The sequence below is a fragment of the Lonchura striata genome, chromosome 33 (genome assembly GCF_046129695.1).
Source record: "Lonchura striata isolate bLonStr1 chromosome 33, bLonStr1.mat, whole genome shotgun sequence".
NCBI classification, from domain to species: Eukaryota; Metazoa; Chordata; class Aves; order Passeriformes; family Estrildidae; genus Lonchura; species Lonchura striata.
This window is the reverse complement of record NC_134635.1, coordinates 4,279,345-4,293,285: the sequence shown is the minus strand read 5'-3', so window position 1 is coordinate 4,293,285 and position 13,941 is coordinate 4,279,345.

Below are 13,941 nucleotides of genomic sequence, written 5' to 3'. Positions count from 1 at the left end.
ACAAGTTTGAGGTGGGGACAACTTCGGTGTGGGGTCCATCCTTCGATATAAGGATTCTTTGCAGTCAGGGCCAGGGGCCCCTGGGCACATCCTTTTTCCATTTTCCCTGGGAAAGAAAACTCAGCAGTCCAGGTTCCTGATGTCAGTTTGTAGGGCTCCCTTGGGTCTATCAGGGCAGCACAAGTTTGAGGTGGGGACAACTTCGGTGTGGGGTCCATCCTTCGATATATGGGTTCTTTGCAGTGAGGTCCCAGCCCAGGGCCAGGGGCCCCTGGGCACATCCTTTTTCCATTTTCCCTGGGAAAGAAAACTCAGCAGTCCAGGTTCCTGATGTCAGTTTGTAGGGCTCCCTTGGGTCTATCAGGGCAGCACAAGTTTGAGGTGGGGACAACTTTGGTGTGGGGTCCATCCTTCGATATAAGGATTTTTTGCAGTCAGGGCCCAGCCCAGTGCCAGAGGCCCCTGGGCACATCCTTTGGCCATTTTCCCTGGGAAAAAAAACTCAGCAGTCCAGGTTCCTGATGTCAGTTTGTAGGGCTCCCTTGGGTCTATCAGGGCAGCACAAGTTTGAGGTGGGGACAATTTCGGTGTGGGGTGCATCCTTCGATATAAGGATTCTTTGCAGCCAGGGCCAGGGACACCTGGGCACATCCTTTTTCCATTTTCCCTGGGAAAGAAAACTCAGCAGTCCAGGTTCCTGATGTCAGTTTGTAGGGCTCCCTTGGGTCTATCAGGGCAGCACAAGTTTGAGGTGGGGACAACTTCGGTGTGGGGTCCATCCTTCGATATAAGGATTCTTTGCAGTCAGGGCCAGGGGCCCCTGGGCACATCCTTTTTCCATTTTCCCTGGGAAAGAAAACTCAGCAGTCCAGGTTCCTGATGTCAGTTTGTAGGGCTCCCTTGGGTCTATCAGGGCAGCACAAGTTTGAGGTGGGGACAACTTCGGTGTGGGGTCCATCCTTCGATATAAGGATTCTTTGCAGTGAGGTCCCAGCCCAGGGCCAGGGGCCCCTGGGCACATCCTTTTTCCATTTTCCCTGGGAAAGAAAACTCAGCAGTCCAGGTTCCTGATGTCAGTTTGTAGGGCTCCCTTGGGTCTATCAGGGCAGCACAAGTTTGAGGTGGGGACAACTTCGGTGTGGGGTCCATCCTTCGATATAAGGATTCTTTGCCCTCAGGGCCAGTGGCCCCTTGGGCACATCCTTTTTCCATTTTCCCTGGGAAAGAAAACTCAGCAGTCCAGGTTCCTGATGTCAGTTTGTAGGGCTCCCTTGGGTCTATCAGGGCAGCACAAGTTTGAGGTGGGGACAACTTCGGTGTGGGGTGCATCCTTCGATATAAGGGTTCTTTGCAGTGAGGTCCCAGCCCAGGGCCAGGGGCCCCTGGGCACATCCTTTTTCCATTTTCCCTGGGAAAGAAAACTCAGCAGTCCAGGTTCCTGATGTCAGTTTGTAGGGCTCCCTTGGGTCTATCAGGGCAGCACAAGTTTGAGGTGGGGACAACTTTGGTGTGGGGTCCATCCTTCGATATAAGGATTTTTTGCAGTCAGGGCCCAGCCCAGTGCCAGAGGCCCCTGGGCACATCCTTTGGCCATTTTCCCTGGGAAAAAAAACTCAGCAGTCCAGGTTCCTGATGTCAGTTTGTAGGGCTCCCTTGGGTCTATCAGGGCAGCACAAGTTTGAGGTGGGGACAATTTCGGTGTGGGGTGCATCCTTCGATATAAGGATTCTTTGCAGCCAGGGCCAGGGACACCTGGGCACATCCTTTTTCCATTTTCCCTGGGAAAGAAAACTCAGCAGTCCAGGTTCCTGATGTCAGTTTGTAGGGCTCCCTTGGGTCTATCAGGGCAGCACAAGTTTGAGGTGGGGACAACTTCGGTGTGGGGTCCATCCTTCGATATAAGGATTCTTTGCAGTCAGGGCCAGGGGCCCCTGGGCACATCCTTTTTCCATTTTCCCTGGGAAAGAAAACTCAGCAGTCCAGGTTCCTGATGTCAGTTTGTAGGGCTCCCTTGGGTCTATCAGGGCAGCACAAGTTTGAGGTGGGGACAACTTCGGTGTGGGGTCCATCCTTCGATATAAGGATTCTTTGCAGTGAGGTCCCAGCCCAGGGCCAGGGGCCCCTGGGCACATCCTTTTTCCATTTTCCCTGGGAAAGAAAACTCAGCAGTCCAGGTTCCTGATGTCAGTTTGTAGGGCTCCCTTGGGTCTATCAGGGCAGCACAAGTTTGAGGTGGGGACAACTTCGGTGTGGGGTCCATCCTTCGATATAAGGATTCTTTGCCCTCAGGGCCAGTGGCCCCTTGGGCACATCCTTTTTCCATTTTCCCTGGGAAAGAAAACTCAGCAGTCCAGGTTCCTGATGTCAGTTTGTAGGGCTCCCTTGGGTCTATCAGGGCAGCACAAGTTTGAGGTGGGGACAACTTTGGTGTGGGGTCCATCCTTCGATATAAGGATTTTTTGCAGTCAGGGCCCAGCCCAGTGCCAGGGGCCCCTGGGCACATCCTCTGGCCATTTTCCCTGGGAAAGAAAACTCAGCAGTCCAGGTTCCTGATGTCAGTTTGTAGGGCTCCCTTGGGTCTATCAGGGCAGCACAAGTTTGAGGTGGGGACAACTTCGGTGTGGGGTCCATCCTTCGATATAAGGATTCTTTGCAGTCAGGCCCAGCCCAGGGCCGGGGGCCCCTTGGGCACATCCTTTTTCCATTTTCCCTGGGAAAGAAAACTCAGCAGTCCAGGTTCCTGATGTCAGTTTGTAGGGCTCCCTTGGGTCTATCAGGGCAGCACAAGTTTGAGGTGGGGACAACTTCGGTGTGGGGTCCATCCTTCGATATAAGGATTCTTTGCAGTCAGGCCCAGCCCAGGGCCGGGGGCCCCTGGGCACATCCTTTGGCCATTTTCCCTGGGAAAGAAAACTCAGCAGTCCAGGTTCCTGATGTCAGTTTGTAGGGCTCCCTTGGGTCTATCAGGGCAGCACAAGTTTGAGGTGTGGACAACTTCGGTGTGGCGTGCATCCTTCGATATAAGGATTCTTTGCAGTCAGGGCCAGGGGCCCCTGGGCACATCCTTTTTCCATTTTCCCTGGGAAAGAAAACTCAGCAGTCCAGGTTCCTGATGTGAGTTTGTAGGGCTGCCTTGGGTCTATCAGGGCAGCACAAGTTTGAGGTGGGGACAACTTCGGTGTGGGGTCCATCCTTCGATATAAGGATTCTTTGCAGTCAGGGCCAGGGGCCCCTGGGCACATCCTTTTTCCATTTTCCCTGGGAAAGAAAACTCAGCAGTCCAGGTTCCTGATGTCAGTTTGTAGGGCTCCCTTGGGTCTATCAGGGCAGCACAAGTTTGAGGTGGGGACAACTTCGGTGTGGGGTCCATCCTTCGATATAAGGATTCTTTGCAGTGAGGTCCCAGCCCAGGGCCAGGGGCCCCTGGGCACATCCTTTTTCCATTTTCCCTGGGAAAGAAAACTCAGCATTCCAGGTTCCTGATGTCAGTTTGTAGGGCTCCCTTGGGTCTATCAGGGCAGCACAAGTTTGAGGTGTGGACAACTTCGGTGTGGCGTGCATCCTTCGATATAAGGATTCTTTGCAGTCAGGGCCAGGGGCCCCTGGGCACATCCTTTTTCCATTTTCCCTGGGAAAGAAAACTCAGCAGTCCAGGTTCCTGATGTCAGTTTGTAGGGCTCCCTTGGGTCTATCAGGGCAGCACAAGTTTGAGGTGGGGACAACTTCGGTGTGGGGTCCATCCTTCGATATAAGGATTCTTTGCAGTCAGGGCCAGGGGCCCCTGGGCACATCCTTTTTCCATTTTCCCTGGGAAAGAAAACTCAGCAGTCCAGGTTCCTGATGTCAGTTTGTAGGGCTCCCTTGGGTCTATCAGGGCAGCACAAGTTTGAGGTGGGGACAACTTCGGTGTGGGGTCCATCCTTCGATATAAGGATTCTTTGCAGTGAGGTCCCAGCCCAGGGCCAGGGGCCCCTGGGCACATCCTTTTTCCATTTTCCCTGGGAAAGAAAACTCAGCATTCCAGGTTCCTGATGTCAGTTTGTAGGGCTCCCTTGGGTCTATCAGGGCAGCACAAGTTTGAGGTGGGGACAACTTCGGTGTGGGGTCCATCCTTCGATATAAGGATTCTTTGCAGTCAGGGCCAGTGGCCCCTTGGGCACATCCTTTTTCCATTTTCCCTGGGAAAGAAAACTCAGTAGTCCAGGTTCCTGATGTCAGTTTGTAGGGCTCCCTTGGGTCTATCAGGGCAGCACAAGTTTGAGGTGGGGACAACTTTGGTGTGGGGTCCATCCTTCGATATAAGGATTTTTTGCAGTCAGGGCCCAGCCCAGTGCCAGGGGCCCCTGGGCACATCCTTTGGCCATTTTCCCTGGGAAAGAAAACTCAGCAGTCCAGGTTCCTGATGTCAGTTTGTAGGGCTCCCTTGGGTCTATCAGGGCAGCACAAGTTTGAGGTGGGGACAACTTCGGTGTGGGCTCCATCCTTCGATATAAGGATTCTTTGCAGTCAGGCCCAGCCCAGGGCCGGGGGCCCCTTGGGCACATCCTTTTTCCATTTTCCCTGGGAAAGAAAACTCAGCAGTCCAGGTTCCTGATGTCAGTTTGTAGGGTTCCCTTGGGTCTCTCAGGGCAGCACAAGTTTGAGGTGGGGACAACTTTGGTGTGGGGTCCATCCTTCGATGTAAGGATTTTTTGCAGTCAGGGCCAGGGGCCCCTGGGCACATCCTTTTTCCATTTTCCCTGGGAAAGAAAACTCAGCAGTCCAGGTTCCTGATGTCAGTTTGTAGGGCTCCCTTGGGTCTATCAGGGCAGCACAAGTTTGAGGTGGGGACAACTTTGGTGTGGGGTCCATCCTTCGATATAAGGATTTTTTGCAGTCAGGGCCCAGCCCAGTGCCAGAGGCCCCTGGGCACATCCTTTTTCCATTTTCCCTGGGAAAGAAAACTCAGCAGTCCAGGTTCCTGATGTCAGTTTGTAGGGCTCCCTTGGGTCTATCAGTGCAGCACAAGTTTGAGGTGGGGACAACTTTGGTGTGGGGTCCATCCTTCGATATAAGGATTCTTTGCAGTGAGGTCCCAGCCCAGGGCCAGGGGCCCCCGGGCACATCCTTTTTCCATTTTCCCTGGGAAAGAAAACTCAGCAGTCCAGGTTCCTGATGTCAGTTTGTAGGGCTCCCTTGGGTCTATCAGAGCAGCACAAGTTTGAGGTGGGGACAACTTCGGTGTGGGGTCCATCCTTCGATATAAGGATTCTTTGCAGTCAGGGCAGGGGCCCCTGGGCACATCCTTTTTCCATTTTCCCTGGGAAAGAAAACTCAGCAGTCCAGGTTCCTGATGTCAGTTTGTAGGGCTCCCTTGGGTCTATCAGGGCAGCACAAGTTTGAGGTGGGGACAACTTCGGTGTGGGGTCCATCCTTCGATATAAGGATTCTTTGCAGTCAGGGCCAGGGGCCCCTGGGCACATCCTTTTTCCATTTTCCCTGGGAAAGAAAACTCAGCAGTCCAGGTTCCTGATGTCAGTTTGTAGGGCTCCCTTGGGTCTATCAGGGCAGCACAAGTTTGAGGTGGGGACAACTTCGGTGTGGGGTCCATCCTTCGATATAAGGATTCTTTGCAGTGAGGTCCCAGCCCAGGGCCAGGGGCCCCTGGGCACATCCTTTTTCCATTTTCCCTGGGAAAGAAAACTCAGCAGTCCAGGTTCCTGATGTCAGTTTGTAGGGCTCCCTTGGGTCTATCAGGGCAGCACAAGTTTGAGGTGGGGACAACTTTGGTGTGGGGTCCATCCTTCGATATAAGGATTTTTTGCAGTCAGGGCCCAGCCCTGTGCCAGGGGCCCCTGGGCACATCCTTTGGCCATTTTCCCTGGGAAAGAAAACTCAGCAGTCCAGGTTCCTGATGTCAGTTTGTAGGGTTCCCTTGGGTCTCTCAGGGCAGCACAAGTTTGAGGTGGGGACACCTTTGGTGTGGGGTCCATCCTTCGATATAAGGATTTTTTGCAGTGAGGGCCAGGGGCCCCTGGGCACATCCTTTTTCCATTTTCCCTGGGAAAGAAAACTCAGCAGTCCAGGTTCCTGATGTCAGTTTGTAGGGCTCCCTTGGGTCTATCAGGGCAGCACAAGTTTGAGGTGGGGACAACTTTGGTGTGGGGTCCATCCTTCGATATAAGGATTTTTTGCAGTCAGGGCCCAGCCCAGTGCCAGGGGCCCCTGGGCACATCCTTTGGCCATTTTCCCTGGGAAAGAAAACTCAGCAGTCCAGGTTCCTGATGTCAGTTTGTAGGGCTCCCTTGGGTCTCTCAGGGCAGCACAAGTTTGAGGTGGGGACAATTTCGGTGTGGGGTCCATCCTTCGATATAAGGATTCTTTGCACCAGGGCCAGGGACACCTGGGCACATCCTTTTTCCATTTTCCCTGGGAAAGAAAACTCAGCAGTCCAGGTTCCTGATGTCAGTTTGTAGGGCTCCCTTGGGTCTATCAGGGCAGCACAAGTTTGAGGTGGGGACAACTTCGGTGTGGGGTCCATCCTTCGATATAAGGATTTTTTGCAGTCAGGGCCAGGGGCCCCTGGGCACATCCTTTTTCCATTTTCCCTGGGAAAGAAAACTCAGCAGTCCAGGTTCCTGATGTCAGTTGATAGGGCTCCCTTGGGTCTATCAGGGCAGCACAAGTTTGAGGTGGGGACAACTTCGGTGTGGGGTCCATCCTTCGATATAAGGGTTCTTTGCAGTGAGGTCCCAGCCCAGGGCCAGGGGCCCCTGGGCACATCCTTTTTCCATTTTCCCTGGGAAAGAAAACTCAGCAGTCCAGGTTCCTGATGTCAGTTTGTAGGGCTCCCTTGGGTCTATCAGGGCAGCACAAGTTTGAGGTGGGGACAACTTCGGTGTGGGGTGCATCCTTCGATATAAGGATTCTTTGCAGTCAGGGCCAGGGGCCCCTGGGCACATCCTTTTTCCATTTTCCCTGGGAAAGAAAACTCAGCAGTCCAGGTTCCTGATGTCAGTTTGTAGGGCTCCCTTGGGTCTATCAGGGCAGCACAAGTTTGAGGTGGGGACAATTTCGGAGTGGGGTGCATCCTTCGATATAAGGATTCTTTGCAGCCAGGGCCAGGGACACCTGGGCACATCCTTTTTCCATTTTCCCTGGGAAAGAAAACTCAGCAGTCCAGGTTCCTGATGTCAGTTTGTAGGGCTCCCTTGGGTCTATCAGGGCAGCACAAGTTTGAGGTGGGGACAACTTCGGTGTGGGCTCCATCCTTCGATATAAGGGTTCTTTGCAGTGAGGTCCCAGCCCAGGGCCAGGGGCCCCTGGGCACATCCTTTTTCCATTTTCCCTGGGAAAGAAAACTCAGCAGTCCAGGTTCCTGATGTCAGTTTGTAGGGCTCCCTTGGGTCTATCAGGGCAGCACAAGTTTGAGGTGGGGACAACTTCGGTGTGGGGTCCATCCTTCGATATAAGGATTCTTTGCAGTCAGGGCCAGGGGCCCCTGGGCACATCCTTTTTCCATTTTCCCTGGGAAAGAAAACTCAGCAGTCCAGGTTCCTGATGTCAGTTTGTAGGGTTCCCTTGGGTCTCTCAGGGCAGCACAAGTTTGAGGTGGGGACACCTTTGGTCTGGAGTCCATCCTTCGATATAAGGATTTTTTGCAGTGAGGGCCAGGGGCCCCTGGGCACATCCTTTTTCCATTTTCCCTGGGAAAGAAAACTCAGCAGTCCAGGTTCCTGATGTCAGTTTGTAGGGCTCCCTTGGGTCTATCAGGGCAGCACAAGTTTGAGGTGGGGACAACTTTGGTGTGGGGTCCATCCTTCGATATAAGGATTTTTTGCAGTCAGGGCCCAGCCCAGTGCCAGGGGCCCCTGGGCACATCCTTTGGCCATTTTCCCTGGGAAAGAAAACTCAGCAGTCCAGGTTCCTGATGTCAGTTTGTAGGGCTCCCTTGGGTCTCTCAGGGCAGCACAAGTTTGAGGTGGGGACAATTTCGGTGTGGGGTGCATCCTTCGATATAAGGATTCTTTGCACCAGGGCCAGGGACACCTGGGCACATCCTTTTTCCATTTTCCCTGGGAAAGAAAACTCAGCAGTCCAGGTTCCTGATGTCAGTTTGTAGGGCTCCCTTGGGTCTATCAGGGCAGCACAAGTTTGAGGTGGGGACAACTTCGGTGTGGGGTCCATCCTTCGATATAAGGATTTTTTGCAGTCAGGGCCAGGGGCCCCTGGGCACATCCTTTTTCCATTTTCCCTGGGAAAGAAAACTCAGCAGTCCAGGTTCCTGATGTCAGTTGATAGGGCTCCCTTGGGTCTATCAGGGCAGCACAAGTTTGAGGTGGGGACAACTTCGGTGTGGGGTCCATCCTTCGATATAAGGGTTCTTTGCAGTGAGGTCCCAGCCCAGGGCCAGGGGCCCCTGGGCACATCCTTTTTCCATTTTCCCTGGGAAAGAAAACTCAGCAGTCCAGGTTCCTGATGTCAGTTTGTAGGGCTCCCTTGGGTCTATCAGGGCAGCACAAGTTTGAGGTGGGGACAACTTCGGTGTGGGGTCCATCCTTCGATATAAGGATTCTTTGCAGTCAGGGCCAGGGGCCCCTGGGCACATCCTTTTTCCATTTTCCCTGGGAAAGAAAACTCAGCAGTCCAGGTTCCTGATGTCAGTTTGTAGGGCTCCCTTGGGTCTATCAGGGCAGCACAAGTTTGAGGTGGGGACAACTTCGGTGTGGGGTCCATCCTTCGATATAAGGATTCTTTGCAGTCAGGGCCAGTGGCCCCTTGGGCACATCCTTTTTCCATTTTCCCTGGGAAAGAAAACTCAGTAGTCCAGGTTCCTGATGTCAGTTTGTAGGGCTCCCTTGGGTCTATCAGGGCAGCACAAGTTTGAGGTGGGGACAACTTTGGTGTGGGGTCCATCCTTCGATATAAGGATTTTTTGCAGTCAGGGCCCAGCCCAGTGCCAGGGGCCCCTGGGCACATCCTTTGGCCATTTTCCCTGGGAAAGAAAACTCAGCAGTCCAGGTTCCTGATGTCAGTTTGTAGGGCTCCCTTGGGTCTATCAGGGCAGCACAAGTTTGAGGTGGGGACAACTTCGGTGTGGGGTCCATCCTTCGATATAAGGATTCTTTGCAGTCAGGCCCAGCCCAGGGCCGGGGGCCCCTTGGGCACATCCTTTTTCCATTTTCCCTGGGAAAGAAAACTCAGCAGTCCAGGTTCCTGATGTCAGTTTGTAGGGTTCCCTTGGGTCTCTCAGGGCAGCACAAGTTTGAGGTGGGGACAACTTTGGTGTGGGGTCCATCCTTCGATATAAGGATTTTTTGCAGTCAGGGCCAGGGGCCCCTGGGCACATCCTTTTTCCATTTTCCCTGGGAAAGAAAACTCAGCAGTCCAGGTTCCTGATGTCAGTTTGTAGGGCTCCCTTGGGTCTATCAGGGCAGCACAAGTTTGAGGTGGGGACAATTTCGGAGTGGGGTGCATCCTTCGATATAAGGATTCTTTGCAGCCAGGGCCAGGGACACCTGGGCACATCCTTTTTCCATTTTCCCTGGGAAAGAAAACTCAGCAGTCCAGGTTCCTGATGTCAGTTTGTAGGGCTCCCTTGGGTCTATCAGGGCAGCACAAGTTTGAGGTGGGGACAACTTCGGTGTGGGCTCCATCCTTCGATATAAGGGTTCTTTGCAGTGAGGTCCCAGCCCAGGGCCAGGGGCCCCTGGGCACATCCTTTTTCCATTTTCCCTGGGAAAGAAAACTCAGCAGTCCAGGTTCCTGATGTCAGTTTGTAGGGCTCCCTTGGGTCTATCAGGGCAGCACAAGTTTGAGGTGGGGACAACTTCGGTGTGGGGTCCATCCTTCGATATAAGGATTCTTTGCAGTCAGGGCCAGGGGCCCCTGCGCACATCCTTTTTCCATTTTCCCTGGGAAAGAAAACTCAGCAGTCCAGGTTCCTGATGTCACTTTGTAGGGCTCCCTTGGGTCTATCAGGGCAGCACAAGTTTGAGGTGGGGACAACTTCGGTGTGGGGTCCATCCTTCGATATAAGGATTCTTTGCAGTGAGGTCCCAGCCCAGGGCCAGGGGCCCCTGGGCACATCCTTTTTCCATTTTCCCTGGGAAAGAAAACTCAGCAGTCCAGGTTCCTGATGTCAGTTTGTAGGGCTCCCTTGGGTCTATCAGGGCAGCACAAGTTTGAGGTGGGGACAACTTCGGTGTGGGGTCCATCCTTCGATATAAGGATTCTTTGCCCTCAGGGCCAGTGGCCCCTTGGGCACATCCTTTTTCCATTTTCCCTGGGAAAGAAAACTCAGGAGTCCAGGTTCCTGATGTCAGTTTGTAGGGCTCCCTTGGGTCTATCAGGGCAGCACAAGTTTGAGGTGGGGACAACTTTGGTGTGGGGTCCATCCTTCGATATAAGGATTTTTTGCAGTCAGGACCCAGCCCAGTGCCAGGGGCCCCTGGGCACATCCTTTGGCCATTTTCCCTGGGAAAGAAAACTCAGCAGTCCAGGTTCCTGATGTCAGTTTGTAGGCCTCCCTTGGGTCTATCAGGGCAGCACAAGTTTGAGGTGGGGACAACTTCGGTGTGGGGTCCATCCTTCGATATAAGGATTCTTTGAAGTCAGGCCCAGCCCAGGGCCGGGGGCCCCTTGGGCACATCCTTTTTCCATTTTCCCTGGGAAAGAAAACTCAGCAGTCCAGGTTCCTGATGTCAGTTTGTAGGGTTCCCTTGGGTCTCTCAGAGCAGCACAAGTTTGAGGTGGGGACAACTTTGGTGTGGGCTCCATCCTTCGATATAAGGATTCTTTACAGTCAGGCCCAGCCCAGGGCCGGGGGCCCCTGGGCACATCCTTTGGCCATTTTCCCTGGGAAAGAAAACTCAGCAGTCCAGGTTCCTGATGTCAGTTGGTAGGGCTCCCTTGGGTCTATCAGGGCAGCACAAGTTTGAGGTGTGGACAACTTCGGTGTGGGGTGCATCCTTCGATATAAGGATTCTTTGCAGTCAGGGCCAGGGGCCCCTGGGCACATCCTTTTTCCATTTTCCCTGGGAAAGAAAACTCAGCAGTCCAGGTTCCTGATGTCAGTTTGTAGGGCTCCCTTGGGTCTATCAGGGCAGCACAAGTTTGAGGTGGGGACAACTTCGGTGTGGGGTCCATCCTTCGATATAAGGATTCTTTGCAGTCAGGGCCAGGGGCCCCTGGGCACATCCTTTTTCCATTTTCCCTGGGAAAGAAAACTCAGCAGTCCAGGATCCTGATGTCAGTTTGTAGGGCTCCCTTGGGTCTATCAGGGCAGCACAAGTTTGAGGTGGGGACAACTTCGGTGTGGGGTCCATCCTTCGATATAAGGATTCTTTGCAGTGAGGTCCCAGCCCAGGGCCAGGGGCCCCTGGGCACATCCTTTTTCCATTTTCCCTGGGAAAGAAAACTCAGCAGTCCAGGTTCCTGATGTCAGTTTGTAGGGCTCCCTTGGGTCTATCAGGGCAGCACAAGTTTGAGGTGGGGACAACTTTGGTGTGGGGTCCATCCTTCGATATAAGGATTCTTTGCAGTCAGGGCCAGGGGCCCCTGGGCACATCCTTTTTCCATTTTCCCTGGGAAAGAAAACTCAGCAGTCCAGGTTCCTGATGTCAGTTTGTAGGGCTCCCTTGGGTCTATCAGGGCAGCACAAGTTTGAGGTGGGGACAACTTCGGTGTGGGGTCCATCCTTCGATATAAGGATTTTTTGCAGTCAGGGCCAGGGGCCCCTGGGCACATCCTTTTTCCATTTTCCCTGGGAAAGAAAACTCAGCAGTCCAGGTTCCTGATGTCAGTTTGTAGGGCTCCCTTGGGTCTATCAGGGCAGCACAAGTTTGAGGTGGGGACAACTTTGGTGTGGGGTCCATCCTTCGATATAAGGATTTTTTGCAGTCAGGGCCCAGCCCAGTGCCAGAGGCCCCTGGGCACATCCTTTGGCCATTTTCCCTGGGAAAGAAAACTCAGCAGTCCAGGTTCCTGATGTCAGTTTGTAGGGCTCCCTTGGGTCTATCAGGGCAGCACAAGTTTGAGGTGGGGACAATTTCGGTGTGGGGTGCATCCTTCGATATAAGGATTCTTTGCAGCCAGGGCCAGGGACACCTGGGCACATCCTTTTTCCATTTTCCCTGGGAAAGAAAACTCAGCAGTCCAGGTTCCTGATGTCAGTTTGTAGGGCTCCCTTGGGTCTATCAGGGCAGCACAAGTTTGAGGTGGGGACAACTTCGGTGTGGGCTCCATCCTTCGATATAAGGGTTCTTTGCAGTGAGGTCCCAGCCCAGGGCCAGGGGCCCCTGGGCACATCCTTTTTCCATTTTCCCTGGGAAAGAAAACTCAGCAGTCCAGGTTCCTGATGTCAGTTTGTAGGGCTCCCTTGGGTCTATCAGGGCAGCACAAGTTTGAGGTGGGGACAACTTCGGTGTGGGGTCCATCCTTCGATATAAGGATTCTTTGCAGTGAGGTCCCAGCCCAGGGCCAGGGGCCCCTGGGCACATCCTTTTTCCATTTTCCCTGGGAAAGAAAACTCAGCAGTCCAGGTTCCTGATGTCAGTTGGTAGGGCTCCCTTGGGTCTATCAGGGCAGCACAAGTTTGAGGTGTGGACAACTTCGGTGTGGGGTGCATCCTTCGATATAAGGATTCTTTGCAGTCAGGGCCAGGGGCCCCTGGGCACATCCTTTTTCCATTTTCCCTGGGAAAGAAAACTCAGCAGTCCAGGTTCCTGATGTCAGTTTGTAGGGCTCCCTTGGGTCTATCAGGGCAGCACAAGTTTGAGGTGGGGACAACTTCGGTGTGGGGTCCATCCTTCGATATAAGGATTCTTTGCAGTCAGGGCCAGGGGCCCCTGGGCACATCCTTTTTCCATTTTCCCTGGGAAAGAAAACTCAGCAGTCCAGGTTCCTGATGTCAGTTTGTAGGGCTCCCTTGGGTCTATCAGGGCAGCACAAGTTTGAGGTGGGGACAACTTCGGTGTGGGGTCCATCCTTCGATATAAGGATTCTTTGCAGTGAGGTCCCAGCCCAGGTTCAGGGGCCCCTGGGCACATCCTTTTTCCATTTTCCCTGGGAAAGAAAACTCAGCAGTCCAGGTTCCTGATGTCAGTTTGTAGGGCTCCCTTGGGTCTATCAGGGCAGCACAAGTTTGAGGTGTGGACAACTTCGGTGTGGGGTGCATCCTTCGATATAAGGATTCTTTGCAGTCAGGGCCAGGGGCCCCTGGGCACATCCTTTTTCCATTTTCCCTGGGAAAGAAAACTCAGCAGTCCAGGTTCCTGATGTCAGTTTGTAGGGTTCCCTTGGGTCTCTCAGGGCAGCACAAGTTTGAGGTGGGGACAACTTCGGTGTGGGGTCCATCCTTCGATATAAGGGTTCTTTGCAGTGAGGTCCCAGCCCAGGGCCAGGGGCCCCTGGGCACATCCTTTTTCCATTTTCCCTGGGAAAGAAAACTCAGCAGTCCAGGTTCCTGATGTCAGTTTGTAGGGCTCCCTTGGGTCTATCAGGGCAGCACAAGTTTGAGGTGGGGACAATTTCGGTGTGGGGTGCATCCTTCGATATAAGGATTCTTTGCAGCCAGGGCCAGGGACCCCTGGGCACATCCTTTTTCCATTTTCCCTGGGAAAGAAAACTCAGCAGTCCAGGTTCCTGATGTCAGTTTGTAGGGCTCCCTTGGGTCTATCAGGGCAGCACAAGTTTGAGGTGGGGACAACTTCGGTGTGGGGTCCATCCTTCGATATAAGGATTTTTTGCAGTCAGGGCCAGGGGCCCCTGGGCACATCCTTTTTCCATTTTCCCTGGGAAAGAAAACTCAGCAGTCCAGGTTCCTGATGTCAGTTTGTAGGGCTCCCTTGGGTCTATCAGGGCAGCACAAGTTTGAGGTGGGGACAACTTCGGTGTGGGGTCCATCCTTCGATATAAGGATTCTTTGCAGTGAGGTCCCAGCCCAGGGCCAGGGGCCCCTGG